This window comes from Equus caballus, chromosome 15, assembly GCF_041296265.1.
Source record: "Equus caballus isolate H_3958 breed thoroughbred chromosome 15, TB-T2T, whole genome shotgun sequence".
Taxonomy (NCBI): domain Eukaryota; kingdom Metazoa; phylum Chordata; class Mammalia; order Perissodactyla; family Equidae; genus Equus; species Equus caballus.
In genome coordinates this window covers 30028221-30055348 of record NC_091698.1, presented here as the reverse complement: position 1 = coordinate 30055348, position 27128 = coordinate 30028221, and the positions used below count along the sequence as shown (strand labels likewise).

Sequence of the window (27128 nt, the reverse complement as noted above, 5' to 3'; positions counted from 1 at the left end):
GGTGTGATGATCCCATTGACGACCATCGAGGTTTCACCATGAAAATAAGCCTCCGCTCTGGCCAGTAGGGAGTGTTAATAATGGGGAAAACGCTTATGTTGTAATGTTAAGCGAAATAGAGCAGGGCACCAAGTTATGTATACAGTGCGAATACAACTGTGTAAACAGAGACGGAGAGAGAGAGCGTGCGAGTGAGCGAGTCCAAGGAAATACACCATGATGTTAATACTGCTTGGCTTTGGGAGGTAGGATTAATGGTCTCTTCTTTCTGTTTTCCAGATTATCCCCAGACAGCATTTATAACTTTTATAATCATAAAAAAATTAAGTTTATATTAAAATATACATGGTTTCAAGCTCTTAATACTTTCTCTCCAGCTTTGGGAACGTCTGATCAAAGAAACCCATGTTCCTCCAACCAGTGGCTGCTATCTTGATTAACACGTCTTCTCTCACCATTAACGAGATAAATGTTAAACAGAAACTGGTGGGAGTGATTGTCAGTTGGGTAATCAGTGGATGAAATCACCTACGAAATGAAAACAAAAATCAAAATTCCACAAACTACATCAGAAATGAATTTCCTCTTAGGGACATGTGAAGAAATATCCTGGGTAAAATTAAGATGCTTTGCAATCAATTTTCAAGCACATGTTGTACAGAAAAGTGCAGTAATTAATGCTGTTTTCCTTTACTGCTTTGTAGATCCGTCTAGAAAGGCTGGTGTCCAGGGAGGTGGCCTACAGCTCAGAGATGACCATCTGGCCTGAACTTAGCAAGGACCTTATTGCAATTTCTAGTATGAAATTGTGGGATCGTTCTGCCAGAAGCTGTTAGTGCCCTCATCAATTTTTTTAAAAACATTATATTTTATTGAATTTGTATAATGTTTTTTGTAGACAATGGGATTAACTTTCTTTCTTTCTTTCTTTCTTTCTCTCTTTCTCTCTTTCTCTCTCTCTTTCTCTCTTTCTTTCTCTCTCTCTCTCTTTCTTTCTTTGTCTCTCTCTCTCTCCCTTTTTCTTTATTGTGGTAAGAACATTTAAAAAGAGATCTACTCTCTTAACAAAATTAAAAATATAACTACCGTATGATCTAGCAATCCCACTTCTGAGTATTTATCCAAAAGAATTGAAATCAGAATCTGGACAAGATATTTGCAGCCCCGTGTTCACTGCAGCATTATTCACAATAGCTAAGATGTGGAAAAAACCGAAATGTCCATTACCAGATGAAAGAATAAAGAAAATGTGCTATATACATACAATGGAAAATATTCAGCCTTAAAAAAGAAGGAAACCCTGGCATTTGCGACAACATGGATGAACCTGCAGGACATTATGCTAGTGAAATAAGCCAGTCACAGGACGAATACTGTGTGGTTCCACTTACAGGGGACAACTAACTTAGTCAAACTCAGAGAATAGAGAGTAGAATGGTGGTTGTGGGGGGTTGGGGGCAGGAGGAAATGGGGAGTTGCTATTCAATGGGTATAAAGTTTCAGTTATGCAAGATGAATAAATTCTAGAGATCTGCTGTACAACAGTGAGCCTGATTAATTTGTGAAAGGTCTGAGAGAATGAGGAGGCTCATCGAATCCCAAGTGATGGTGGCGTTAAGGCTGCATTGCAGACTCTCACATTTCGGTACCTGGAATTGATTAGGTTGGAGCCCACCGCATCCATTACCATTAGGGTTGGTTGCATATAACAGAAACCTCCAGTAACAGGCTCAAATGCAAAAAGTTTTATTCTCTTATGTAAAAGAAAGCTAGAGGTAGGCAGTCTAGGGTTATATGGCAGCAGCCCATCCAGGTTAACTCAGGCTCCCCCCAGCTCATCATGCTGCCCTCGTCAGGTGGCAGCCATACCCAGCTGCAAGGGAGACTAACAAACGTGGAACTGTTGCAACTGAAAAGCAGGAGCTTGATTATTTGGCAGCAAAGGAGAGAGCAGATGTGGGGTTATAGAACTAACAGTCGCCGCCATGGCCGTAATTTGAGCTGTGCTTGGTAGCATGTTCCTGCATCTTCAGGCGATGCATGGCAGTCTCTCAGTGGTGTCCCAGAGGCCTTTAAACAGATAATGGAACAAAGAGATAAATTAGCTACCCCTCACAGCCCGGTGCCCCTGAGCGAAGCAGGAACAAGATGATGGCAATGACACTCCCGTTCCAAGAGGGGAAGGCACCAGGGGCCCCTGGTCCAGCAATTCTGGAGTCTTCTGGGCAGATGGGGTGAGGTGCCTCCCCTGAGATTGGGGTGGGTCCCACCATCAGTGGGTTCCCCTGAGGCCCCTGGCTTGTGCTCAGGGAGGCCCTTCTCTCCTGTCACCTCCAGTGGCTGTATATGATGTGGGATTCAGAACATGCCTTTAGTGGGGGCTGCACAGCATTTCCCACTTCTTGTTGCTGAGAAGTTGGGGGTCCCACAGTTGAATAGTAAATATCTTTTTTTTGTGTGAAGTGAAATTCACATAACATAAAATTAATGATTTAAAAGTGAACAATTCGGTGGCATTTAGTATAACCCCAACATTGTGTAACCACCACTTCTGTCTAGTTCCAAGACATTTTTATCACCCCAGAAGGAAATGCTGTGTCCATTGAGCAGTTGCTCCCCATTCCTGCATCCGTCAGCCCCTGGCAACCACGAATCTCCTTTCGGTCTCTATGGGCCTGCCCAACCTGGAAAGTTCATATAAATGGAATCACACAATATGTGGTCTTTTGAGTCTAGCTTCTTTCACTGAGCACAGTGTTTTCAAAGTTCCTCCGCGGTGTAGCGTGTGTCAGTACTTCATTCTGCTTTATGGCCGAATAATATTCCATTGTATGCATCACACGCCTTTATAGCTCACAGTTTCTTTGACAAGGCAGGTTCAATAAAAACAGTCAGCTTCTGATCTATCTGCTTCTAGCTGGTTCCACATGGCCGCAATCACACCCAGAGTTCTTGCCAAGACGTTGGTCTCAGACCGGCTTTATTTCCTTCCTTTCTTGCCCCTCACTTCCCTCTCTTTTGATTGAATGGTGGCTCCCTTGAGTCTTCCCAGAACACAGCGTGGGGAAGGTCATGCCTTTCTCTTCGTCTCTTTCTGAGCCACTTCAGGCCTTGGTCACTCAAACACCATCTCAGTCTCATCTCTTTCCATTTGGGATCTATCAGCAGTTGACTTTTTTGACTTGGCAAGGCCCCGAATTTCTTTTTAGCAGTGCCCACCTCCCTCTATTCCTTTCATGATAGTAACAATTCTTCCATTGATTTTCAGACGTTATTGATTGTAAAACAGAGCATGATCTTATATACCATCCAGAAAATAAAACCTCTGCTAATTCAATCATGACACGCCATATAGGATAAATGCTATTACAGTTTCAAAAAAAAAGTGTATCTCAGAGTCAACGACAGGCGGTAATAACGATTATACCATGAATGGCCACCATTGCCTAAGATCTTACTGTGTGCCAGGCATTGTGGATTATCCCAGAAGAGGTGTCATTATCAATCTCTCTTTTACACCATGGAGCGTGGAGGCAGAGGGAGAAGTCTGACTCTACAGCCCCTGCTCAGAAGACTCCTACTGGGATATATTTTGCATCTGCCAAACCTTAGCACACTTGCTGTACATTCAGTCATCTGGTGACAAACATTTGTGGTCGCCTGTAGGAGTGTGCGTGTGGGTAGGGCGGGATTTTCCCTCTAGGACCTTTCGGTCTAGCTGGGGGAGTAAAGATCACAGTGAAACATGAAAGCAAGAAGGGGAGAAGGAACGTCAGTTGGCACCTCACTCTGGTGCATTCTCTGTCCCTTCCCTGGCTCAGGTTCTCCACGTGCTGACAGTATCCTCCGTGTATGGGATGTGCCATGGCAGACACTGCTGGTTGCCAACTGAGTTCCCTTCTCCCCTTCTTGCTTAATTCAAAAACATGTCATATTTCAAGTGGCAATGTGTCCAGTGAAAAGACTACATTTCCAAGACTAGCTTGCTGCTAGGAGAGGCCACATGACTTAGTTCTATATATGGAACTATTATGTAGAACTTTCAGTAAGACTCCATAATGTTGGGGATAGGTGAGCCATGATAGACTTTTTTGTCTTCCCTCACTTCCTCCTACTGTCAGTATGGAGAATATGGAGTTGCTGGCTGGAGTGCCAGCAGCCATCTTGGACCATGAAGCCACTTTGAGTTTGAAAGCCATGTTTCAGGATGGTGGATCAGAAAGACAGGAGCTCAAGTTCCTAGTAATACTTTGGGGCTGCCACATCAGCCCATGCACAAGCCAGATTACTTTCACATGAGAGGGAAACAAAGTTCTAACTTAAGCCATTGTTATTTGGTTCAGCAATATGCAGCCAGACTGAATCCTAGTTGACGTTCTTGCCCACTGTGTGATAGGTGGTTTAGGGTGGGAGGTAGGCTAAGATGTTAGAACCCCCGGAACCACATGAAAGGGGAAGGGGAGGGTCCCCCAGGAAAGGGTGCTGTTAGACAAAAAGACAGCACATCCACTACAAAGACCTGCCACTTGCCGGGTGCTTACTACAGGCCCTGCCTTCTGCTAAGCACTCCACCTGCATCATTATTTAATCCACATCAAAATGCTGTGACAAGACTCTCTTGTGACCATGGTTATTCTCAATTGACAAATGAGGGCACAGAGGCTCAGGAAGGTCACTTTCTCAAGTCCACTTAGATGGGCGCTGGGTTCCAAACTGGGTCTGTTTGACTCAGGGACAAACCCTTAAACCCGACATGGACCCCAAGAAGCCATGCAGATGTGAAAGCTGGAGAGTGGCCCGATCAGATCTGTGGCTTTGTCTCATCACAAAAGTGAAAGAAGCAGTTCAGAGAAGGGAGTGGTGCGCGGTGAGTGAGAGGCAGGAAGACACAGGCAGACCTGCCACGACTGGGGCTAAATGGAGGTGGGCAGCACTTGGGGGTTGGAGCGAGCGAGGCCAGGATCAGAGCACTTTCATTGGGAACTCCTTCTCAAGCCCTTGGTAGGGCTGGTTCCTATTAGATATGAGATTTAACTCATAAGTTTCCATCAAGAACCACTATAGATTAGTGCACTATCTTAAGTTCATATCTAATTACATTTAATAACCTGTCGGTGGCCGTCAAGAAGTGTGCTGATTTTTAAAAATACAGTTAAAGTTTTTAATTAAGAGATTTCAAGGGGCAAACAGATTGCTTGAGGTGTATGTGTTTATGGGCAATGAAGTGAAAATTAAGAAGCTAATACTGCTGTTAAAAAGCCATTTGCCTTCAAATCAAGCCAGTCTATCAGAGGAATAGGCTCCATCTGATCTCTTGGCGGTGTGCATGAGACCAAAGAATTATTTAGATATTAAGGGTTTTGTTTCATGTGTTATGAAGCATGAGAATTTCCCAGTTAGACCAAATCATGAAAAATGATGCTGACGATCTTCTGCTGCTGTTTACAATGGAAAGAAGCCATTCATAAGTTCTTCCTGATGGCCAAGAATGGAGAATCTTAACTGCCTTGGCTCTTAATAACAATTTTGCTTTATTTTTTTCTAGCTAACATTTCAAAAGTACAGTCTGTCTGCACCAAATCGGGGACAGCTGACACAAACAATAGCCCCAGAATATTATTAATGTGTTTGCCAGCGCTGAATGATACCATGGTGCGTGGAATACTCACTCACAGATGCTACACTTTTTACCAGTGCCCACCTAACCCCATGCCGTAACACCTTCTCCATTTGAGCTCCATCTTTCTTGGTTTTTCCTCCAACCTTGCTGGCTGAGGGCACTGGGCTCCCGTCCCTTCCTTATGCGTTCTCTGTCTCTCTCTCTCATCCAGACCTGATCTTTAGGTCTATCTTTAGGACGTTAACTCTGAAATCTGCCTCCAACATTGACCTCTCCCCGGAATTCTAAGCCCACTCAACATCTCCAAATGGATGTGTGATAGGCACGTCCAAATTAAGATGGCCAAAACAGAACCCACTATCTCTCCTCTCCCAAACAGCCTTCTCTCTCAACCTTTCCATCTCAGTAAATGCACCACACAGTTGCTCAAAACAGAAATCTAAGGGTTATGCTTGATTAATCTGTCTGTCATTGCTCCAAACCCAATCCCTTCATCAACTCCACCTCCAAAACATTAGTCTAATAGATCCTTCTCTTTCCGTCTCTGCTGTAATCGTCAGACTCCCAAAGGGACGCACTGGACTTCCTGTTTCCTCTTGGTCCTCACCAGCGCTCTACGTTTAGCAGTAAGAGTTAGCCTTGGAAAATTCAAATCAGACCACGTCACTCTCCTGCTTAAAACCTTCCAGCGCCTCTTCGTTGTACTCAGCATAAAATCTGAGCTCCTTTCTTGCCACCCTCCCCGGCCTCACCTTGTCCTTTCTCCCTGTTGCTAACCAAGCATCAGCCATGCTGGCCCTCTTTCAGGTCCTGTGACACATCAGGCTCCTTTCTGCCTTGGGGACCTTGGCAGTAGCTAACTCCTTGCCCTGGAATGCTGCTGCCTGGCTCCTGGCCATCATTCAAATCTCAATTTAAATGGCACCTCTCCAGAACGGCCTTTCCACATGACCTACTCATCTCAGATAGTCCTCTCTTACCTTTGCTAATTTTTTGCACGGTTCATATCACTAGCTTGTACTTTTCTTATTTTCTGTCGCATTCCACAGAGTGTAAGCTTCATGAGAATAGGGATGTTTTGTGTGTTTTTTCCCCAGGACCTGCATCTGTGCTTAGCATCTGGCAGCATTCATTAAATATATGTTGGGTGGTTGAGTTCCAGACTTCTTGTATTTTGCTCCATATAGTCTGCTGTCTTCTTTCTTATGGTCTGCTTTGTTAAGTAACATTTTATAATCATGCAGCTTATTCATAGGCACTGAGTTTGAAAAGATGATGCATATTTAGTATGTGATTCATTCATTGAAAATTCTAGACTTTTGACTGTATCCTGTGACTCAACTACTGTATTGATGGGAAAACTTTCAAATAAGCAACCACACGTATCTGGCATTTTACCAAGTCAATGACATGTATGAATAATCGTCAATACTTAGAGAGAGTCCTTATTGTTCTGGGCCCTTTAGATATATTAATTTTTAATTCTCATATAACCTCATGAGGTTGGGACTATTACTGTCTCCATTTTGCAGGTGAGCTGAGTGTATTAGTTTTCTAATGTTGTGTGACAAGTTACCACAAACTGAGTGGCTAAAACAGCCTCGATGTATTAATTCATGGTTGTGTCTGCAGAAGTCTGGGTGGAGCTCACCAAGTTCTCGTAGGGCCTCACCCATTCAAATCACGGTGTCAGCTGGGCTGGGCTCTTGTGTGGAGGCCTTGGGGAAACACCCACTTCTAAGGGTTGTTGGCAGAGTCCGGTTCCTTGTGGCTGAGGTTCCCATTTCCTTCTGGCTCTCAGCTCTTCAAGACTGCCCTCATTTCTGAGCCCATGAGCCCCTTGTGCTTGAGTCTCTGACTTCCTCTTTTGCTTGCAGCCAGGGAGAACTCTCTGCTTTTAAAGGGCTCACCTCCCAGGGTCAGGCCCTCCCACTTATTCTCTTATCTTATGGCCAATCGAGTTGGCCTTAATTACATCTGCAAAATCCCTTCCCAGAAATATTTAGAGTACTGTGTGATTGAATTACCAGGAAAGAGAATAGCATTATCGTGCCAACAATAATTAGGCCCAAATTGTAATCCATGCTCACAAATCATTTTAATTAGACAAACTTCTAGATAGCCACATCAAAAGTTTAGTTTTTCTTTTCTTTTTTCTTTTTTTTTTTACCACTTGACAGTGACACGGATCACTTCACAGCACTACTGTTGCCAGTTTAAGTCCAAAATGGTTTAGCTGAAGTCTAAACAATGATCAGTTTAAGTCTAAAATTTGGGGTAAAGACGAGGCGCCAGGATGGACCTTGAGCAGTTGTAAGATCCAGCTCCTGGCTCTGCCCTCCTCCAGCTGTGCTGGCAGGAGCATATCTTGCTCCAAGTGAATGAATCAGAGAGGTAAGAATGTGATTTGTTTGAGTTGATGTTTCTAAGAGATGAGTGTTTGTGCCATTCTGAGGAAGACACCCCCTTCTCTAACCATCAGCCTGAACTTGGCCTTCTTGGAAGGGTGCTGTGTGCGCATGCTCCCTGCGATACAGACCAGGAGGAGCTCCAGACCCCCATGGCCAGAGTTCCCAGCTGGCCTCCAGGAACAGCCCTCTGCACCGCACCTGGGCCGCTGTTTCTTAGAGAGCTGGCGTCTGCAAAGTTGTTGGCCCTCGCTATCAGCTGTGACATCCTCAATACGGAGACTCCTTCATGTTTTAATACACATGAAAAATAGATGCAAACTTGAGAATCTGGATTCTTTTTGCACTTGTTATTTTCTAATTTGTCAGGTGTCCCCTTGCGCCATGGTGTGAGTCAATGCAAATTATCAACTTCAGAGCTGAAGTAGGTCTTTGAGGTCATTTGGTCCAGGGATTCCAACCCCAACAGGCCTGGACACCTAAGGAGTCCTGCATCAGCACAAATGGTCTTTGTGTACAAAATGTTGTGTTGTATACACTTTTATTGCTCTGTCTGGAGAGCCACCTGCAGCTTTTATCAGAATCTCAAAGGGGTCTTTGTGCACCCACAGTTAAGAACAACTGATCTAATCTAACCCTTTTCAAATGCAGAAATAACTGCTTCCTTGTGGACACGAAACAGGTGACCAGCTAGTTACTGTATGAAAGACTCAAGGGCCGAGGATGGTCGGGGGCTTGGTGACAGATGGATGCACAGTTGCGCTGGAGCTTGCTTTCCCTGGCTTGAGAGAGCTAATTTGTATACATTTCTTCCCAACTAACTTTCAGTGACATCATGCCAGTGGCTTGAAATTAGCCATGGAGGGAGAGTTTCCATCAGAGAAGTCAGTAAACACTGCAAATCAGGGGTTGTTTTATTCATTTATATTTGGAGAGCCGGATGTTAAACATTTCCTGGCACCCCGCTGGGTGGATGGAAGGAAGATGGAAGGGGTCAGAGTCAGGAGAACTGAGGGGCTGCTTCCCTGCCCCAAACCACTCTCAGCATCCAAATCTTAGGACCAATAGGGTGGGGTCATTGGGTGTCGGTCTCGCTCTATAAAATAGTACCTACAGGGTTGTTTAACTTGGGAGCCTATAGAGACAATAAAAGGACTTACTGAGAATGACTAAACCCACACTCTGTAGGGAAGATAATTTTTACTTCACATAGGGGAGACACCAACCTAGAAAGACTGTACAGGAAGACCTAAACAAATGGAGAGGCACACTGTGTTCATCGATTGGAAGACTCAAGATGGTAAAGATAGTCATTCTTTCCAAATTCGTCTAAAGGTTTGATGTAATTCCTTTCAAAGTCCCAGGGAGATTTTTTTGTAGCTGCAAAGGAACTGATTCTAAAATTTATACAGAAAGAAACAAGAATAGCTAAAACAATTTTGAGACGAAGAATAAAGTTGGAGGGATTATACTATCTGATTTTAAGACCCATGCCAGATGGCTACAGTGGCCAAGACTTTGTGATCCTGGGGAAGGGATGGACACATCAATCAATGGAACAGAACAGAGTCCAAATCTAGACATGCACAAATATGGCCGACTGATTTTCTACAAGCTTCCAAAGGCAATTCAATGGAGGAAGGATAGTTTTTTCAAACAGTGGTGTTGGAACAATTGGACATTCAGGCAAACAAATGAACCTCAATGTAACCCTCACACCTTACAAAAAATTAACTAAAAACAGATCATAGATCTAAGTATAAAATGTAGAACTCTAAAGCTTTAGAAGAAAACAAGAAAAAAATCTTTATTAGCTAGACCTAGGGTTAAGCAAAGATTTCTTAGATCTGAGACCAAAGGCACACAAATGAAAGAAATCGATCGATGGGACTTCATCAAAATAAAGACTTTTGTTCTATAAAAGATACTGTTAAAGAGGATGAAAAGACAAGCCACAGATTGGAGAAAATATTTGCAAGTCACATATCTGATTTAAAAAGTTGCATCCAGACTGTGTAAAGGCTGCTCTAAACTCAAGAGTGAGAAAACAAACAATTCAGTTAAAAAGCAGGCAAAGATTTGAACAGATTCTTCACCAAAAAAGATACACAGATGGCAAAAGAGCACACAAAAGGATGCTCGACACCATTAGTCACTATGAAAATGCAAGTTAAAGCCACGAGGAAATACCATTACACACCCATTAGAACAGCTAAAATGAGAAATGCTGACAGTGGAGGTGCTGGCAAGGATGAGGAGCAACTGTTTGTCATACGGGCATTGGTCGAAACGCAAAGTGGATGGACGGCCACTCTGGAAGATGATTGGCAGTTTCTTATAAAGATATATACAGTTACCATATGAACCAGCAACCCCACTGCTGGGTATTTACTACAGAGAAATGAAAACGTGTCCACGCAAAAACCCATACACGGATGTTCACAGCAGCTTTACTTGTCAAAGCCACTGCCAACATTTCTCTCTAAGATTTTTCTCCCTTCCTTAGGAACACATGCTTCTTCACCTCCCCAAATCCTGCCTCCTCCATCCCTCTAATGCATCCCCATTATTTTAGTGAAAAACGCCACATCCCCATCAAAGGGGACTTTAGTTTTAGCTGCAAGGCTTTCAGTAGAAAGACTCTAATGGTGTACTACTCGTCATTGAGTTTTAAAAATTGATGTCACTTTTCTTTTATTACAAATGATGAAATGTACAAGAGTGTAGGGAACAGGCACGTATTGGCTGCTCCCCATCTGGTCCGTGTCCTGTCCTCCCGCAGGCCAGGCCTGCCCCCTGAGCAGTGGGTCTCGTCCCTCCGCCGACTTCACCAAATTCCCTCTGGCCCTCTCTCGTTTCATCAGTTTTCCCGTTTCTAGCAAATCACTTCTGCAAGTAAGTTACAGATGAGATATTTTTCTCATCTTAACAAAAAAGGAGATCTCTCCTGAAATCCTGAGCCCTTTGCCCCCTCAGTGACAGCCCCACTTCTAGAAAGCAGTGTCTCTCCTCACTGTCTTCCATCTCTCTCCCCCTTTCTCTCTGGACTCCACTCAGACTTTCACCCCGTTGTTCCCGGCAAAGACCTCCCCTTGCCATAGGCACTGGGGCTGCTAGTCCTCCTCAGCACTGATTTGACAGGTGACCATTCTCTCCTCTTCTGGCACCTTCTTCACTGGCCTTCCCAGATGCTACCTTCTCCCGGCTTCCCTCCCACCTCGTTGGCCCTACTCCCTGGCCCTCCAGCATCCCTTCTCTGCTGGCTCCTCCTCACCCCCTGACCTCCTAAAGACACAGGGGCCCGGGCTCAGTTCTCACTTCTCTTTCTACTCTCCTTCCTCTGGTGCCCTCATCTAGGCTCGTGGCTTTACAGACTATATTTCATCTAATTTAAGAGGCCCTCAATGGTGAGCACGCCATTAAGTTCAAGTTCCACCACGGAAGAGAAAACACTGCCAATGAAACTCTTAGGTCCCACCATTCCAGTGCAGTTGTCCCTTTGTTCTCAGAGTCCCTGAACTGCCCTGGCGTGAGTGATGGTGCTTCTCTGGCCCAAGCCCCCTGTAGGGGAGTAGGGTTCAGCCTCTTCTCTCTATTCCTTCCTCCCAGTTCTCTTCCTCCACCTCGCCTGTGGGATCCTTGTATGGTCTTGGGGAGGCATCACCGGGCACCACGACCAGCCCTGCCACATATGACTGTGCACATCACGGCCTATGTGAATTTACTTTACTCCCCGGGGTTGTGCAGTGTACCATCTGCACAACTATATATTATTGCTTGACTTCACCCATTCTTCCAAATCATTTTTTTTTCTTTCGTCGTAGCGCCCTGTCCCAGACTTTTGAAACTTAAGAGTAAGAATGAGACGTTAGTTCTGTACATTCTTCCCTGTCATCCCTGAAGCGATGGCTATATTCCTGGGCTTTGCTCCAATTGGGCACCACTGAGCTCATCCTCGTGGCTAGAAGATCCATTCCCTAACTGACATAAGCCTGGGACCCAATCCTGGAAGCAGTCACAGTGGCAAAGGGTGGCTTTCTCTTGTTTTGCTTAACCCAATCAAAACTCCCCCTGGGTGTGGGGGTGGAGTCAGTCCCAACCAAATGGCAAGGCCGCTACTGGGGGATGGTTAGAATGAATTTCGGGGACACCTGGGGGTCTACTCCATGGGGTCAAAGGCAGGTGAGGTCTTTCAGAGATGGAAGAGACAGGGGCCTGTGTTTCGGCCATGGAGAGGAAAAAGTTAAAGATGCTGGAGGGAAAGGGCCAATATTTGATTGGGCACGAAATCCTAAAGAAGAAGTGAGGATGGGGTGAGGGGGAGGGGCCAGATTGCAGGGAAAGGATGATCTCCTGGGTGGGAGGGTGGTGAAGAGACCTATTTGCTCAAGGGAGGGAAGGACTGTGAGGGTCGGCCCCTGCCGCCCTCGTGTCCCTGTGTAGGAGAAGCGCTGTCTGTGGAGGCGTCGGTGGCGTGTGCAGCTTCATGGTCCTTTTTGGGAAGTGCCAATGGGTAATCCTAATCGACTCTTTCCGTTAGTTAGAATTATTACTGTAAGGGACCCATCACTTCAAGGCTAGGATTTTGATTTTCTTCGCAAATGAATAAAAGTACCTCTCCCTCGCACACGTCTGCAGAATTTAGGAGAACACATCATGAAGTAAGGGGATGTGTGTGCAAAGATTCTTTAAAAGTCCTTTGTGGGAATCCACGTGGCCTGGTGGTTAGGGATGTCGGCTCTGACACCATGTGGCCTGGATGCACATCCGGGCTCTGCAACCTTGGGCAGGCTCCTGGCCCTCTCTGTGCCTCAGTTTCTTTGCTAGAAAGTGAGGATGATGTCGCTATCTTCCTCGTGGGGCTATTTTGAGGGTCAGAGGTTATAATACCTGTGCATGTTCAGGAGACTGACTGGTATGTATTAGACACTCTTAAATGGGAGCCGTCAGTGTTTATAAGAATCCTATGACACGCTAGAATGCACTGTCTGCAGGCTGTGCACTGCCTTTGGGAGTGAAGCTTATTTATTTTCCTAATTCAATGAAACCTAAATTTTTACAGTGCTATTTTCATTGGGGAAACAGCACACAGATGTTTAAAAAATGTTTTCCATGTAGCCACATTGAAAATGTCATCATTGATTCCTTTCTGCTGGAATATGCAGAAATGAGCCAGCTTAAAGAGATTCTGCTCTAGGACACCCCACATTAACAATCATGGGAGTGGTATGACAGGCCTTAGTGAACCTCTCTATTTATTAATATATCAAGAATGGTCTCTCCCTTCTCCCCGCTTCCCGGCCCAAACGAGAAAGGCTCTGGATGGAAGCTCCATCAGGAGTTCAGGCCCAGCATTCATGGGAATATCAATGCAACACTGTCTGAGAGGACCTGGTTCCACTCTCCTTCTATGCTGTGGCTCAAATTGCTGTGTTGGGAGGAGGCCCAGCTTCGTGTCAAAGGCCTTGCCCTGGAATATTCTGGAAGGCTCCCTGTAACAGTGTTGCTGAGGGAGAACCCACAGCTCCAGCGCTGACATCTCCGGCAGGGCACGTCCGGCAGGAAGGCGTGGCTGCCCCTGGGGGCCTGCATTTCCCAACCAGTTCAAATTTCTTTAATTCATTCCGGGTGTTTTTTTTAATTACTATTTTCTCAGTTCCTCCATGGATTAACGAGCTGACTTCATGAAAATCTTCATAAATAAAGTAAAGGCTGGCTTTCCACATATAGGACAGAAGTAACAGCCCACATCCCCGGCTGTAATGGCCCCTGCTGACTCCTGGCATCAGTGCGCGCTTCTCCTGGGGCTGCCAGACCCCTATTGCCTGAGACGCGTCCCTTGAGGACAACACAAGATGTGGCTGAAGCCACGTCTTCAGGAAGCTCATGGGGCCACTGCCCATCCCTACTCTCCACTCTCCCCCTACAGGAAACACACTGCCGTGAATTGCACAAGAGAGCTCTTTCTAAATGCCAGAACACCATCAGGCTTTCCACTTTTCTGGAAAGAAAGCCCCCAAAACTGCAAGAAATAGGATTATTTGGCCAATTGGCTGATACACAACTTTCACTGGGAGCTCAAATGACTTGGTATTGCCTCATTAAAAAATGCCCTGATTTTCCCATTGAAAGAAGGGAGATATGGTAGGATTTTTTCCCTAAGATGAATCCGGCTATAAATGGAAACCGGGTCTCCGGACCCCTCCAGGGTGGGGTCGCCTGCACACAGAGGCCTCTGGCTTGGGTCTTCCATCCTCCTCCAACACGGGATTTCCTTATTTTCTCTACATCCCTTAGGGCTATCAGAGATGGCCTGCATAGTAGCAGGCACTAAGTCAGAAAAGCTTTTGAGGGCACCAGTGTTCACCCATGGCCTTGAGGGTGTCACCCTCCAGAAACCAGTTGGCCAAGTGCAATCACAGCCGCCCTTCTTGGCTTCTTGTGAGGTTGCTGAGCACCACGTGGATCCTGTTCTCTTCCATTGCCTCTCAGAGTTAAAAACGCAGGAGCTGTGGAAGCACCCCACCCCCGGTGGCATTCCAGAGAAAATGAAGGCAGAGGCTACCCCCTGTTCTTGTATGTAAACATTCACCACCAAGTTTTTTTTTAATACTTAGCACTTTTTTTTTTTTTTTTGGTGAGGAAGATTGACCCTGAGCTAACATCTGTTGCCAATCTTCCTCTTTTTTTTTTTCTCCCCAAAGCCCCAGTACATAGTTGTATATCCTAGTTGTAAGCCATTCTGGTTCTTCTACGTGGGGTGCCGCCACAGCATGGCTTGATGAGCAGTGCATAGGTCTGCACCCAGGATCTGAACCAGCAACGCCTGGGTCTGCAGAGTGTGAGAACTTAACCACTGGGCCACCGGGCCAGCCCCTCACCAACAATTTTTAACAGTTCGATTGGTATACCTTCATTTCATTCCTTGGGACTTTGATATTCAAGTCTGGCTTATTCTTGAAGCCTGAAAGATGGAGAGAAAAGATTTTGTAAGTCACTTAATCCTGAAACAGGGCACATACCCTCCTAATCAACAGCTTTGAAGTGATGATGATTTTAGATCCCAGGATTTATTTTATCAGAGGAAGATAGGCAGAAGAAAGCATGCAGGGAAAGAAGTGCGACCAGGACAAAGAAAAGCCAGCCTCCTTAAGGAACAGAATCCTCCCTTCCTCTCCCTTCTTCTCCCTTCCCTGAAATGCCTTGAAAGGAGCAAGGGTTTCAGGCACAAGCTTGGCCACACATGCCAAAATCTCAGTGTACATTTGAAATTCAAATGCACACGAGAAGCACGCATTTGACTTTTCAGTTCTCAATCTCCTAAATAAAGCATTTCCCTTGTACGGGCTCCAGGGGCTCCATGTGAGGTCAGTGTTTGGGTCTCTTCGCCAGGCTCAGGGAGGCTGCTCTTCCAGGAAGGGCTGCAGAGACCCTGGGAACCGGACCAGCCCAGCTCACAAGTATGAAGAGAATGTCGGGAGAGGAAGTGGCGGCTGTGAGTCAGCATGAGTCATCTCGTTCCAATGAGAATGAAGACTGAGGTGTGCGCCTTTTTTTTTTCTTCTTCTTCTTCTTTTTTTTTTTTTTTGGTCTCAATCGTGGGGACATCATTGGGAATGGAGGGAAATCAGTGACTGTATGGTCGTTGCTTTTTAAGTTTCCAACTGGCGTTCCAGGCAAGCCGTGCCTGAGCCGGTGTCTGCCGTGAGATCTTCAGAGCACGGTTCCTGGGAAGGTAGAACCATTAGCTTCTCCCTGGTGAGTATATTTCTGTCATTTTCCTGATCATTTCTGCAGTTTGCCTCCAAGCCTCAGCTGTGGGAAAGCTGTGGCATCTTGGAGTGGACCCTGTGTTTCGTTCAAACTCTGAGGATCTGTAATTTTAGAAAAGTGGCTGTTTCTGCCCCCACCCCCTTAGCTACCGTGGTTTGGGCTGATTGTCTGGAGAAGTTTCTTAGTTGTTCATTGTGAGAATGTAGATGCTTGTTGTACGTTATGTTGTCTTGGAAGAGACAGGGATGCTGGACTGGAAAATAAGCTGCTTGGGGCTCTCTGGAGCCGAAGTGAAGTTCAGAGATGGAGGTGGATGAATTTGTGCTAACCCACGGGTGCTGAGGTTGGGCCAGCTTCCGCTTCTTGGAGGTGGAGGAAAGACAGCCCCTGAGCAATTTCTGGCCGTGTGATCTGAGTTACCCAGTTTTGGTACAAGAAATATAATAGGCAGAATTTTGACTTCTCTCTCGAAAAGCGTATGAATGATTCTGGGAACTTTTTTATGTGTTCTCCTTTTCCTTAACGCTGAATGTCACAAACCGTGGTAAAATCGGAAAGAAGATAAGCTGGGGGCTGGGGGCAGGGGGCGAGGATGGGGTAGCTGAGTCGTTGGGGCCTGATCTGACCTTGATATGTGTTTCTCAGGCTGTTACTATTCTGATGAAACTTGGCTTTACTGTCAAGTAACATACAGGAAACATTTTTTTTTTAAATGTCATTCTAGTTACTGTAAGTGAAACGGTTAAAATGTCATAAATACCTTATGATAAACATTTTCTGAATTTGCTTAAAAACCTGCACATCAGCCAGCAGAGTATGACAGGGAGCTTTTTCAGTATAGTCATTTGAGTGCGTGGGCTTCCTGGGTTAATAATGAGTCAGCAGCCAATTTCTAAAATTGGAAGAGCTAAGAGAGCCTTTGCTCTGGCCCCCAAGCACAGCACGGTGGCTGGCTGGCCCCTCTAGGAGGATTTGGCTGTTTGGTCTTTGATTAAAATCAGCTTTAGATGCTTCCCCTGTTTGGGTGACCTGCTCTCAGCTTCTGTCCCAGCTCCTCTGCATGCAACTGAGAGACCTCTCTGCTAAGGGGTCCCTCTGCCAGGACCATCTCCTTTGGCTGATGTTGACAATTTTCAGGTTTTGCCTTGACAGAACGGGTTAAGTACATGGTTTGTTAAATAAAAAATCCAGGGTTTATGCCGGGCAGGGGCGGCGCAGGCCCGAAGCTGCAGTGAGCGTCCTGTGATGTCACAGTCGCCAGGGATCGAGCGGGAGAGGAGGTCATGGCTTGAGATTCAAAGCGGGCATTCTGCGTGTGACACGTAGCGTGGGAAGACTGTCGGCTTAAAATCAGAGAGCAGGATTCCGAGGAAGAAAATCTCCCTCAGAGCTTACTCTCTTTATCTATCAAGGGAGAGGAACGTCAAGAAAATTAAAAAAGAAAAATGCATGGGGTTGCAGGCTGGCAGCTCAAGGGCCAAATGCCATCAAACAGAATGCACCCCCCACTGAGGTCTGTTCGGCCCACCCAGGATTGGTTTTCTGACGGCAGATGACGGTGGGTGGGCTCCCATGCTCCCCCATCACGGGCCCTGCTGAGCCCCTAGTCACAAGGCTCCGATAGAGGGGAGGCTCTGAAGCCAGGCCCACCAGCTCGAATCCTGCAGCTCGGACCCCAGGAGCCTCCTGCTTCCAGGCTGGAACGCTGCCTCCTGCAGAGGGCCGCTGGGAGGGCCCGGAGAGCTGGCCTCTGCCAGGTGCTGAGAACAGCGCCTGGATCCAGAAGGGACCCCATCCACGTCAGCTCTACCAGCTTCTCTTCTTACCTGGCTCTGAAGCTGTTGGGGCTTGCAGCCCTTGAGTTGGCGCCATGACTTTTGCAAGCAAGATCCTGCAATTCCAACGTCGTCATCGCTTGTCCCGCGGCTGAGGGTCGCAGCCACGCAAGTGTCAACTCGGAGCCTCAGCAGGGCAGACACCAGGGTTTTCCAAGGCGGGAGACCAGCCCAGTCCGCCTCTCTGGGTGAGTCATCTTCTTAAGTGCTCAGAGAAATGCCACCTTCATGGAGAGAAGAGCCCGTAAAAGGCGGAATGCCTTGGACGGTGCCTCAGCAGTTTGTGCACACAGCACCTTCTCTGGTCCCCGTTTCAGGGGAGCACCGGGTGTTGGATGTGTGTTTATCACTGGGTCCCGTCTTTAAATTCTCCTGGAGAAGCACTGTTGGGCAGTGTTTTGAGGTGGCTGACTTTATCCCAGGCATTGGTTGTATTCTCTCATGTGGAATTCGGGCAGTTGTATGGATGCTGGAAGTCCACTTGCCTCTCACCCATGAGAAATAAGGCTGTGGCCAGCTGATATCATCACTTTTGTAATCAGGAGAGTCATTTGAAAAGGCCAGAAATAAAGCCCAGGACATGTCTGAAAACAGAGCATTTATTAATTTGCTTTGCTGCATTGTCATTTTTCCGCCTACCAAAGGGAGATGATTCTAAGTGTAGATGCAGGCAAGGAAGAAAGGGGGAAGCACTCTCTGATAGAAATTGAGCAGATATTTTATTTTGTTTTATTTTATTTTTTTACTGAGGAAGATTAGCCCCGAGCTAACTTTTGTTGCCAATCTTCCTCTTTTTTTTTTCACTTGAGGAAGATTAGCCCTGAGCTAACATCTGTGCCAATTTTCCTCTACTTTATATGTGGGATGACACCTCAGTGTGGCTGACGAGTGGCGTAGGTCTGCGCCTGGGATCCGAACCCGTGAACTCGGGCTGCCAAAGTGGGGTGCACCAAACTTAGCTACTAGGCCATGGGGCCGGCCCCTGAACAGATATTTTAAAAGGACATCTACCGTAAACAGAGGATGCTGACAGTTTGATGACATTTGGAAGTTGCCCAGTGCCCTGTAGTCACAGCATCCCCAGCCTGGGGACCAGCCCATGGCTTGCTGGCCCTGTCTCCCACTCTCCACCCCTCATCTGTAGCCCGACCTGGGCTCTCCTTACTTCCTGCCGAGAGGTTTCCATGGTACCCGACATGTGTCCCCACCTCCGGTCACTGAGTAGCAAGTTCACCCTCATGGTGAGCAAGTTACTTAATGTCTTGGCTCCACGTTCCTCATGGTAGAAGGGGGATGAGGATAGTACCGGCCTCGTGTGTTTGTGTAAAGATCAGTGATGATTTGCACTCAAGTTACGAGGAAACTCAAGAACTGTCAGGTACATATTCACTGATTCAGATATATAAGCAGATCCCTTGGCGTGTCTACCTGGGCCCTCTCTTGGGGGCATCCAGAAAGGATTGGCTCTCATGCCCCTGAAGGGAGATCCCACCTGTGTCATCAATTACACGGCATGTTGTGCATTCACAGGACATTGATTGATTTGGCAAATGGGAAATGCTTCTTGGTTCTCTCCCGGAAAACCTGGGGTTCTAGATGTCATGGACATCATCATCATCAGCAGCAGCAGCAGCATTGCTGTTGTTAACATCGTCACAATAAGAACAGCTCCCAGTTTATTCAGCCCCAACCACACGGTAGTGACCTTCCACGCATGACCTCCAACCCCCTCCCCTCCAACACACACACACGCCCACCCTAGGGGAGAGGAAGGATGGCGGGTACTCGCCTCACTTGTGGTCCAGGACTCCCAGGCAGGTGGATCAGGCAGAGCAGCTGCTTCAAGGAGTGCATCCAGGACAGGGGAGCCCCTTGCTCCCATCAGGAGAGGAGAGTCAGGAAGAGCAGGACCCAGGAGGGTTCTGCTTGTGTAATCCAGGAGGCTGAGGCCTCAGGCCAGAAAATCCAGGACTACCGGCCCAGACTTGCTCCCAGGGTGGAAGCAGCTGGATTCTGTACTCACGCTTCCTGTCTAAAGCCAGCTACAGTCAACTTCTGGTTATTTGAAAAATCATCACAGTACATGGAGCTGACTCATATTGAAAATATTAAGTAAGATACACTTAAAACTAAAACCAGGGTAAATAGAACATGGCCTTTCCTTGCCAATTCCGAAGATAATTCAAGGTCAGGCAGTACCTCAGAAGGAAGCATTCACACTCTTTCTGCAGGGGTCCCGCAGAAGTCCCAACTGTGTCCTTTCGCTCAGTCTGCCTTCTCTGGCCAAAGCAAGGCACCGAGGGCCTCATGCATCTCCTCTCTGGGCGTTTAGACGTGGAATGCTGAGCACTGGTTGTCCTGCTGGTCAGTTGTAAGTGGTGCTAATTTGCGGAGTCTTTCCTGCAGTGGCTCCTCTGCCATAATCCAGACGACCCCCCTGCCCACAGTGCCTGGGCCAGGCGGTGGTATGCTTGGCCAGGGCTGCGAGGCAGAGATGGGGCTCCCCACAGGGTCAGAAGGGTTCTGGTGGGGCCACAGAGCTCAGGCGAGGAGAAGCCAACACCAGCTCAGAGGGGAGTGGGGCCTACATGGAGGAGGAATGGGTGGGAGGCCTGGTCTCAGAGGAGTTCTCTGATAAAAAAATTGGTTCATTGCACCTTGTATAATCGGAAAAGCTAATGGTGCCGGCACATCTTCTCCACTGTGGCTTTCCTGCTTATCTTTTGCCTTCAGAATTGATTACCTAGCAAGTGAGGGTTTCTGCTGTGGGACTTTTAGCCCCTCCCTCCATCCTGCCCTGTTGAAAATTTATCATTCTTAAAATATTGGAATTTTTAATGTTGGCAGAAATGTTATTTTAACTGTTCTCACTGGACAAATTATTTGTAGAGTGTGAGAGGAATGCAGGGGTTTCTGTCAATTCAGCAGTATATAAAGGAAAACTTTACAAAATAGCAGTGGCTCCAATAAGTGTCAGGCTTACTTTCTTTCAGACAGAAAAAGACAGGAAGCAGGCTGTCCAGGGTGAGGGTCAACAGGCAGCCAATTCGTCCCTCTCCCTGCTCTGCCATCTTGGCATTGGCTTCCTTCCTCAAAATTGTCTTATGGTTTCCAGAAGGCTGCTGGAGCTCCAGTCATCACCATTGCATTCCACATAGGAGGAAGGAGGGAAGATGAGGGGCAAAAGGTTAAGCATCCTAGATGTCAGGCTCATTTAAAGAGCTTTCCTAGAATCCCCAACCAACCCTTTCAGCCTACATCTTTCATGGCCACCTGTTCTGTAAAGGAGCCTGGGAAGACAGCTAGATTTATACGTTACAGCCTTCTTGGTCCTGTGAATGGACTCGGGGACAAGTCAGCTACTCTGTGACCAGGGTCTGCTTTGTGAAGTAACCACATTGCTCTCATGAGAGGTATCAGAGGGCAGAGACTGTGCCTTCGAGGGCTTTGAACAACTTGGAGGAGGGCGTGCAAAGGGACAGAAATCACTTGTTTGATTTTTGGATTAATCCAAATTCGATTTCTTTTCATTCATGCATTTAGCAAATATTTACCATTTACCCAATAAAATAATGATACTTCACACACTGCTGTGTTTATGGAGCTCCTGCTTGGCGCCGGGTACCGTTCTGGATGCTTTGCAAACACGACCTCCCTCAGCCCTCACAGAGCCGTGTGTGGCAGGTCATCATTACCATCTCTGTCCAGACGGGGACCCAGAGGGTTGGGGGGGGCGGCTGAGGTCACTCTGTTAGTCAGTGGAGGTGCTCAGCTGTGAACCCTGTGGCCGGTTCTCCCACCCAGGGACGTGGAGGCGAGCAGGCAGGCCAGGTCGCTCCAAGCCACGTCTTCCTGGTGAATAGACAGCAGCCCGGTGACCTGGAGGCGGGTGCGGGTGGCGGGGGAACCCTCGCTCCTGCAGCGCCTCGGTCCAGAAGGGGCGCCCGGCAGAACTGAGTCCCAGCGGAGCACTCCTCCCCACAGGGGACACACCAGACATCTCGGCTGTCTGGGCTCATGACTCGGCCTGGGCCTCGAGGCCAGCTCCTCCAGGGCGCTTGGGACCCCGAGTCAGGACCACGCCCAGCCCGCCCTGGGTGGGAGCAGCAACGAAACCGTCTAGACCTGTCTGCGAAGGCTGGGCCCCATCCCTGCAAAGAGCGGAAGGGCTGAGGGAGAAGCGGACGGTTCCAAGGACCTGGGGTTGAGTCACGTGATTCAACCTGATGAAAAGCCAGAGAAGGTGAAACTCATGCTCCGCCCCACACTACCCTCTGTGTCTGGCGGCACAGTCAGGGCCACAGGATGCTTGAGGACGGATGGATGGGGCGGGCATGGGGGGCTTGTTGCTATTCCACTTTAGACCTAAGTCCCTTCCAGTGCTTTCCTTGCTCTGCACTATCTCAGGACCTTGCTTCACACTTCCATCTTCCTCCTCCAGCTCCTTTACAGGCAGGGTGGCCAATGAAGCACATAGGCTGCAATGGGTGGTCGGGGATTCTAGGAAAGCTCCTTGAAAGAGCCTGATGTCTAAGAGGCTTAACCTTTTGCCCCTCACTTTCCTCCTCCCTCCTGTTTGGAATGCAGAGGTGATGGCTGGAGCTCCAGCAGCCTTCTTGAAACTGTAAGACAGTTTGGAAGAAGGAAGCCAGTGCTAAGGATGGCACAGCAGGCAGGTGGTCACAGGCCTTTGGGAGACCAGGCACTTTGCCTGGAGATGTGACTATTTGGGGACTGAGTTTTATCTGTGTGACGCAGAGGGAGGAGGGAGAAATCACCGCTAAATTTCAATGTGTAGGTCAACTAGGAGGGTCTGTGGGGGTCTCAGGGTCTCTTCTGTGTGGAGCCACCTTTCATGTCTCTGGTGTAAGGGGCAAGGGCCCAGGGTTGCATAGTGGCTTCCAAGGACCCCAGGTGCTTTTGCCTTCTTGGACCCTTCCTCACGAGAAGACATATTACAACTGTCTTGGTATAAAGATGAAATCATCCAGGCTGGATTCATTATTATATATTCATTTTCATTATATTTAGGTTTTTCTTCTGACTTTAAAACAAACTAAAACATTTTAGTTGAAGAGTGTTGTGGGCCCCAGGCCCTGTCCTCTCTGTGCCCAACGCGGAAGTTGGTCATGGGAGGGCCTTGTAATGTAGAAGGCAAGCTCGTCCTTAGAGGGGTGGCCTCCGGCCTGCGGGGGGTCCATGGCAGCCCCTCCCAGGACGGCAGACGCGCTGGGCGTCTTGGTGTCGTCAGTGCGCCTCCACGCCTCAGCCCTCACGGCAGCTCTGGAACCCGCCACACGGATTTTCAGGGAGGTTCGTCTATCCTGCGCCCATTTTTTATTCCATTATCCCTTATTCCCTTATAATTGCTCTATTGATTTGTTTAATAGGCATGAATTTCAGTCTGCAATGATAAGGTATCAAAAACACAAACACTCCTTTTTCTCTAAATCTCTAAATCACATGAAATCTGCTCCAGGCCCCCTCGTCCTTCCTCCACGTCCTCAACCTGGCCGTTGGGACATTCAGATTCCGTCATCATTGGGGATTCCGCAAGCAGCTCTCAGGGTCCTGAGCACCGACGAGCGGGGGCCTGTCGCTGAGGGCGCCCCAGGCCGGGCGCCTGACACCAAGAGCGTTTCTGCCTGTCGTGTGGCCGGTTTCTTCCAGGCGCGGGGCCTCGGATGAGGAGCACACGGTCAGACCATCCGGGCTGGTGGCTTTTGATCGTGAACCTTCCTGTCTGGGGACAGGCATCCTGATTTCTGTTTGCGTAAAGCCATTCCAGGGACTGACCAGGTTGGCCTAAGGAAACCCCAGGCTTGGTTCCTGTCACTGTCCTCTGACAAGTCCCTCAAGTGTGTCTTTGGACTCTTTTGGGTTTTTAAGAGAGAAGCGTTAAACCGGGGTCAGCCGGAACTGACAAGAAGCACATAAGCGGAGGGAGGGCATCTGAAGGCGGGGCCTGGCCCCTTGCCCCTCTCCCGCCGTGCTCTGCTCCAGCTGCTCGGCACAGCACAAGCACAGCGCTAGCGCTGTGGCACAGGTGAGATCCTGGCACAGGTGAGATCCTTCCACAGGTGCGGGCTCGCGGGCCCACGCGCCGCATCCCTCCGCTGAAGCCACGCCCCACCGCCAGGGTTTGCTCCGGGCTGATCCCCCGGCGCAAGGCTGTTGGCCCTGGATTTGAGGACTGTCTGTCGCTGAGGAGGCCACGGAGCCCGGTGATAAACCGCTGCGGGAGGTGAGTCTCGGCTCAGCCAGCTGCTCATGCGTGTCAAGTTCCTGCTGGCCTCAGTTTCCCAATCTGTGAAATGGAGTAAGGACCACGGAGGGTTAATCTGAGGATGAAAGGAGTTGCAGCGTGAAAAATTCTCAGAACAGTGCCGCACACAGTAGGTGACCAAGAGTATTAGCTGTTCTCGTTGGAACTGATGCCTTTTTGCCGTTTACTCCTGACCACAGGAGCCTTTCTCTGGGCCCCAGGTTGCCACCCCAGCAGTGGTCCATCCACCCTGACCTGGGCATCCGGGGAGTTCCACAGGCCGGCCTGCACGATTTATTTTCTGCAGGCCCAGGGGCAGCCTCGCCTGCGGAGCCCTAGACAGTTGGAGGGAAGAGGTTCGACTGTCCACCCCTTCATTTATTCATTAGTTAGTCAACAGTACTTACTGAGACCTGTGGAGGCAGGTGTTAAGCGTAGTTGGGAGGCGGGTGCTGGAGGAGGGGGTGCAGCAGGGCGGGGTGAGGGGGCCCGCCACACATGGGTGCTCTCCGGAGGTCCCTCTGACGGGAAGGCATTTGAGTGGAGATCTGAGAGGAGCAGGCTGGTGTGTGTGTGGTGCTTATTTTTCCTATATGGATATGGCAGCTTGAGTAGAGTCCTGGCTCCCCCTTACTAGCTGTGTGTCCCTGAGTGAGTCGCTGAGCCTCTCTGATCCTCTGCACCACATGGGCAAAGTGACCCACAGGGACAGGCGTTCAACAACCCAGCTTGGCATCATCATCATTACGAAGACACTCTTTACTTTGTGCCCCATAAGGGGCCATCTAATTTATACAGTAGTCCCCCCTTCTCTGTGGGGATATGTTCCAAGACCCCCAGTGGATACCTGAAACTGTGATAGTACCAAACAGAACATATCCTATGTTTTTTCCTATACATACATACCTGTGATAAAGTTTAATTTATAAATTTGGCACAGAAGAGATTAACAACAATAACGTAATAAAATAGAACAGTTGTAACAATATACTGTAGTAAAAGTTACTGTAGATCTTAGCAACCTCAGCATGCAATTTTTTTTCTTTCCTTATTAAGTCAAGAACTATCACCTCTTCACTTAAAGGAAGCACCTTACCGCTTCTCTTTGGCATCCAAGCTGCCAGCATCACTACTCTTGCGCTTTGGGGCCATAAGGGTGACTCAAACACCAGCACCACGAGCCCGGACAGTCGATCTGATAACCCAGACGGCTACTAAGTGACTGCGGGGCAGGCTGGTGAACACACGGCGTGAATGCTGTACAAATGGAAGGTTCACATCCCGGGACGGTGGGCACGACATTTCCTCACGCTACTCAGCACGGCGCGCAACTGAAAACTTATGAATTGTTTTTTCCATTTAAATTTTCGGACTGCGGTTAACCGTGGGTAACCGAAACCGAGGAAAGTGAAACCGCGGATAAGGGGGACCACTGTGCTCCCTCCTTCCCTCCCTCGAGAGACAGCCCAGCCCAGTCGCCACAGAGCGCTGATGGAGAAGGCGTCCATAAATAATCGAAAGCCTGCTTTCTGGCGTTTGCACATTTTGGACCCCGCTCTGCCCCCTGAAGCCACGCAGTTATAGCCACGATCGTAATTATGGTCATAATTCAACACATTCATTAACATTCATCGAGCAATTATTCTGTCCCCAAAACTGCTGAGTTATAACACGAGCTGGCTTCTTCCGTGCTGGAGCCCTTCCAGCTGCATGGGCGTCAGCACTGTGTTCACGCTCTTCCCTCTTCCCACGGTTCCTGAGGGATGCAGTGAGCAGAGAGGCGCTCAGTAGCCTTGACTCGCGCTGCCTCCCTCTGCACGGATGCTGTTTTTTAATGTCCCTCTTCCCATGAGCCTGATGTCCTGTCTTGGCCTGGATACTAGGCTGAGGGTTTTGGCCAACACACCCATTTTGCACCCACACTGTGCTTGCCGTCAGCTGACGTCCTCGCCTCTTTGTGTGGGGCCATGTGCAAAGCCACGTCTCCCTCCTTTTGCATTTGAGGTGCTGACTTTTTGTTTTTGATTTTTTAAATATAAGTAGAACTTTGCATTCTCCTTGGTTGAATCTTCTGGATTTGGCCCGTATATTCTCCTCATATACGAAGCTCACATCATCTAGTTGGAGAGGTGTCCCTTTGCATCTTCACCAGAAGGCCTTTAGGATGGGTGCAGACCAAGAGCAGAGACCTGTGGCACTCCACTAGTGACTGCCTCCAAGGTTGCCAGCATCTAGCATTGTGGGGCATCTTACAGGATACCAACAGCTCACCTTGCTGCACAGGTTTGACTGATGGAGATGCGAGGACGATGAGGCATGTCACACAATCAAATGCGTGATGTGACCCGCAGACAAATGGGGCGGGTAGCGATTATTTAGATGCTCAGCCCGACTCTTGATGGGGAGGTCATCCTCCTCTCTTGTTGTCTCTTTCCCCATCCTCAAGCCCGGGGAGCTTTTGGCAAGGCTAGCTAACCCTGGGGCAGCTGTTGATTAGAGACTAGCAGTAAGTTACCTTAAACATCTGGAACGTTTAAACGCTTGGCTATCGATGATTGCTGTTTTAGTTGTTTACACACAGTCACATCCTCAGAGTTTGTGGGTTGGTTCATTCGATTCGCTTCAGACATGTCTTTCAAGCTGGCGCCGCTGAGCCTGGCCTGACAGACGGGTGGCTGTCTCTGTGCAGCGGTCCCTTTGAAGTCCTAGCTCAGAGTTAAGCTCCACAGAGGGGAGGAGTGAGACGCAGAATGAGTACAGACTGCCACCCAGCAGCATGAGAGGTGACTGCAAACCGGGAGGTTCCCTGGGAGGAAGTGAGTCGCCCAGTCACTGCCTCACCGTCCAAAGTGAGCATCACCTCCTCTGTGTTCACGGGCTGAGACCAGCACAGGGGGCGCCTGGACAGAACCGGAGCTGCCACATGAGAGGCACCCCGTGGCTGCCTCCCCCAGTCCCTACACGGCCTCTCAGGTGGTGCAGCCCCTCTGGGCTCCTCCCCGCCTCCACCTGCCCTCCGGGTGCCAAAATGATTAGAACCATCCATCTCCAATTTCCACCATTCTCCGTGAAAATTAAGTCACCGGCTGGTGGTGGACTTCTTATCGAAATGGCAATTTTTCTCCATATTTCAGAAAAGAGACAGTCCCAGAATTATCTGAGCAAACTGATTCAAAAGATCATTACAGTAACTCTGTGCTCTGCTGGTGGAAAAGGGGAGCTCCTGG

The 27128-nt window shown here is 48.3% G+C and overlaps 1 long non-coding RNA gene across 1 annotated transcript; it reads right to left on the bottom strand.

Moving 5' to 3' along the window:
• Nucleotides 1-1732: 1732 nt before the first annotated feature.
• On the bottom strand, nucleotides 1733-17766 carry LOC102150664 (uncharacterized). The gene is made up of 3 exons (XR_288369.4): nucleotides 17628-17766; nucleotides 14940-14992; nucleotides 1733-2070 (listed from the first exon to the last, which is right to left on the bottom strand). It is a non-coding gene; the product is annotated as an uncharacterized lncRNA (long non-coding RNA).
• Between the last annotated feature and the right edge of the window lie 9362 nt (nucleotides 17767-27128).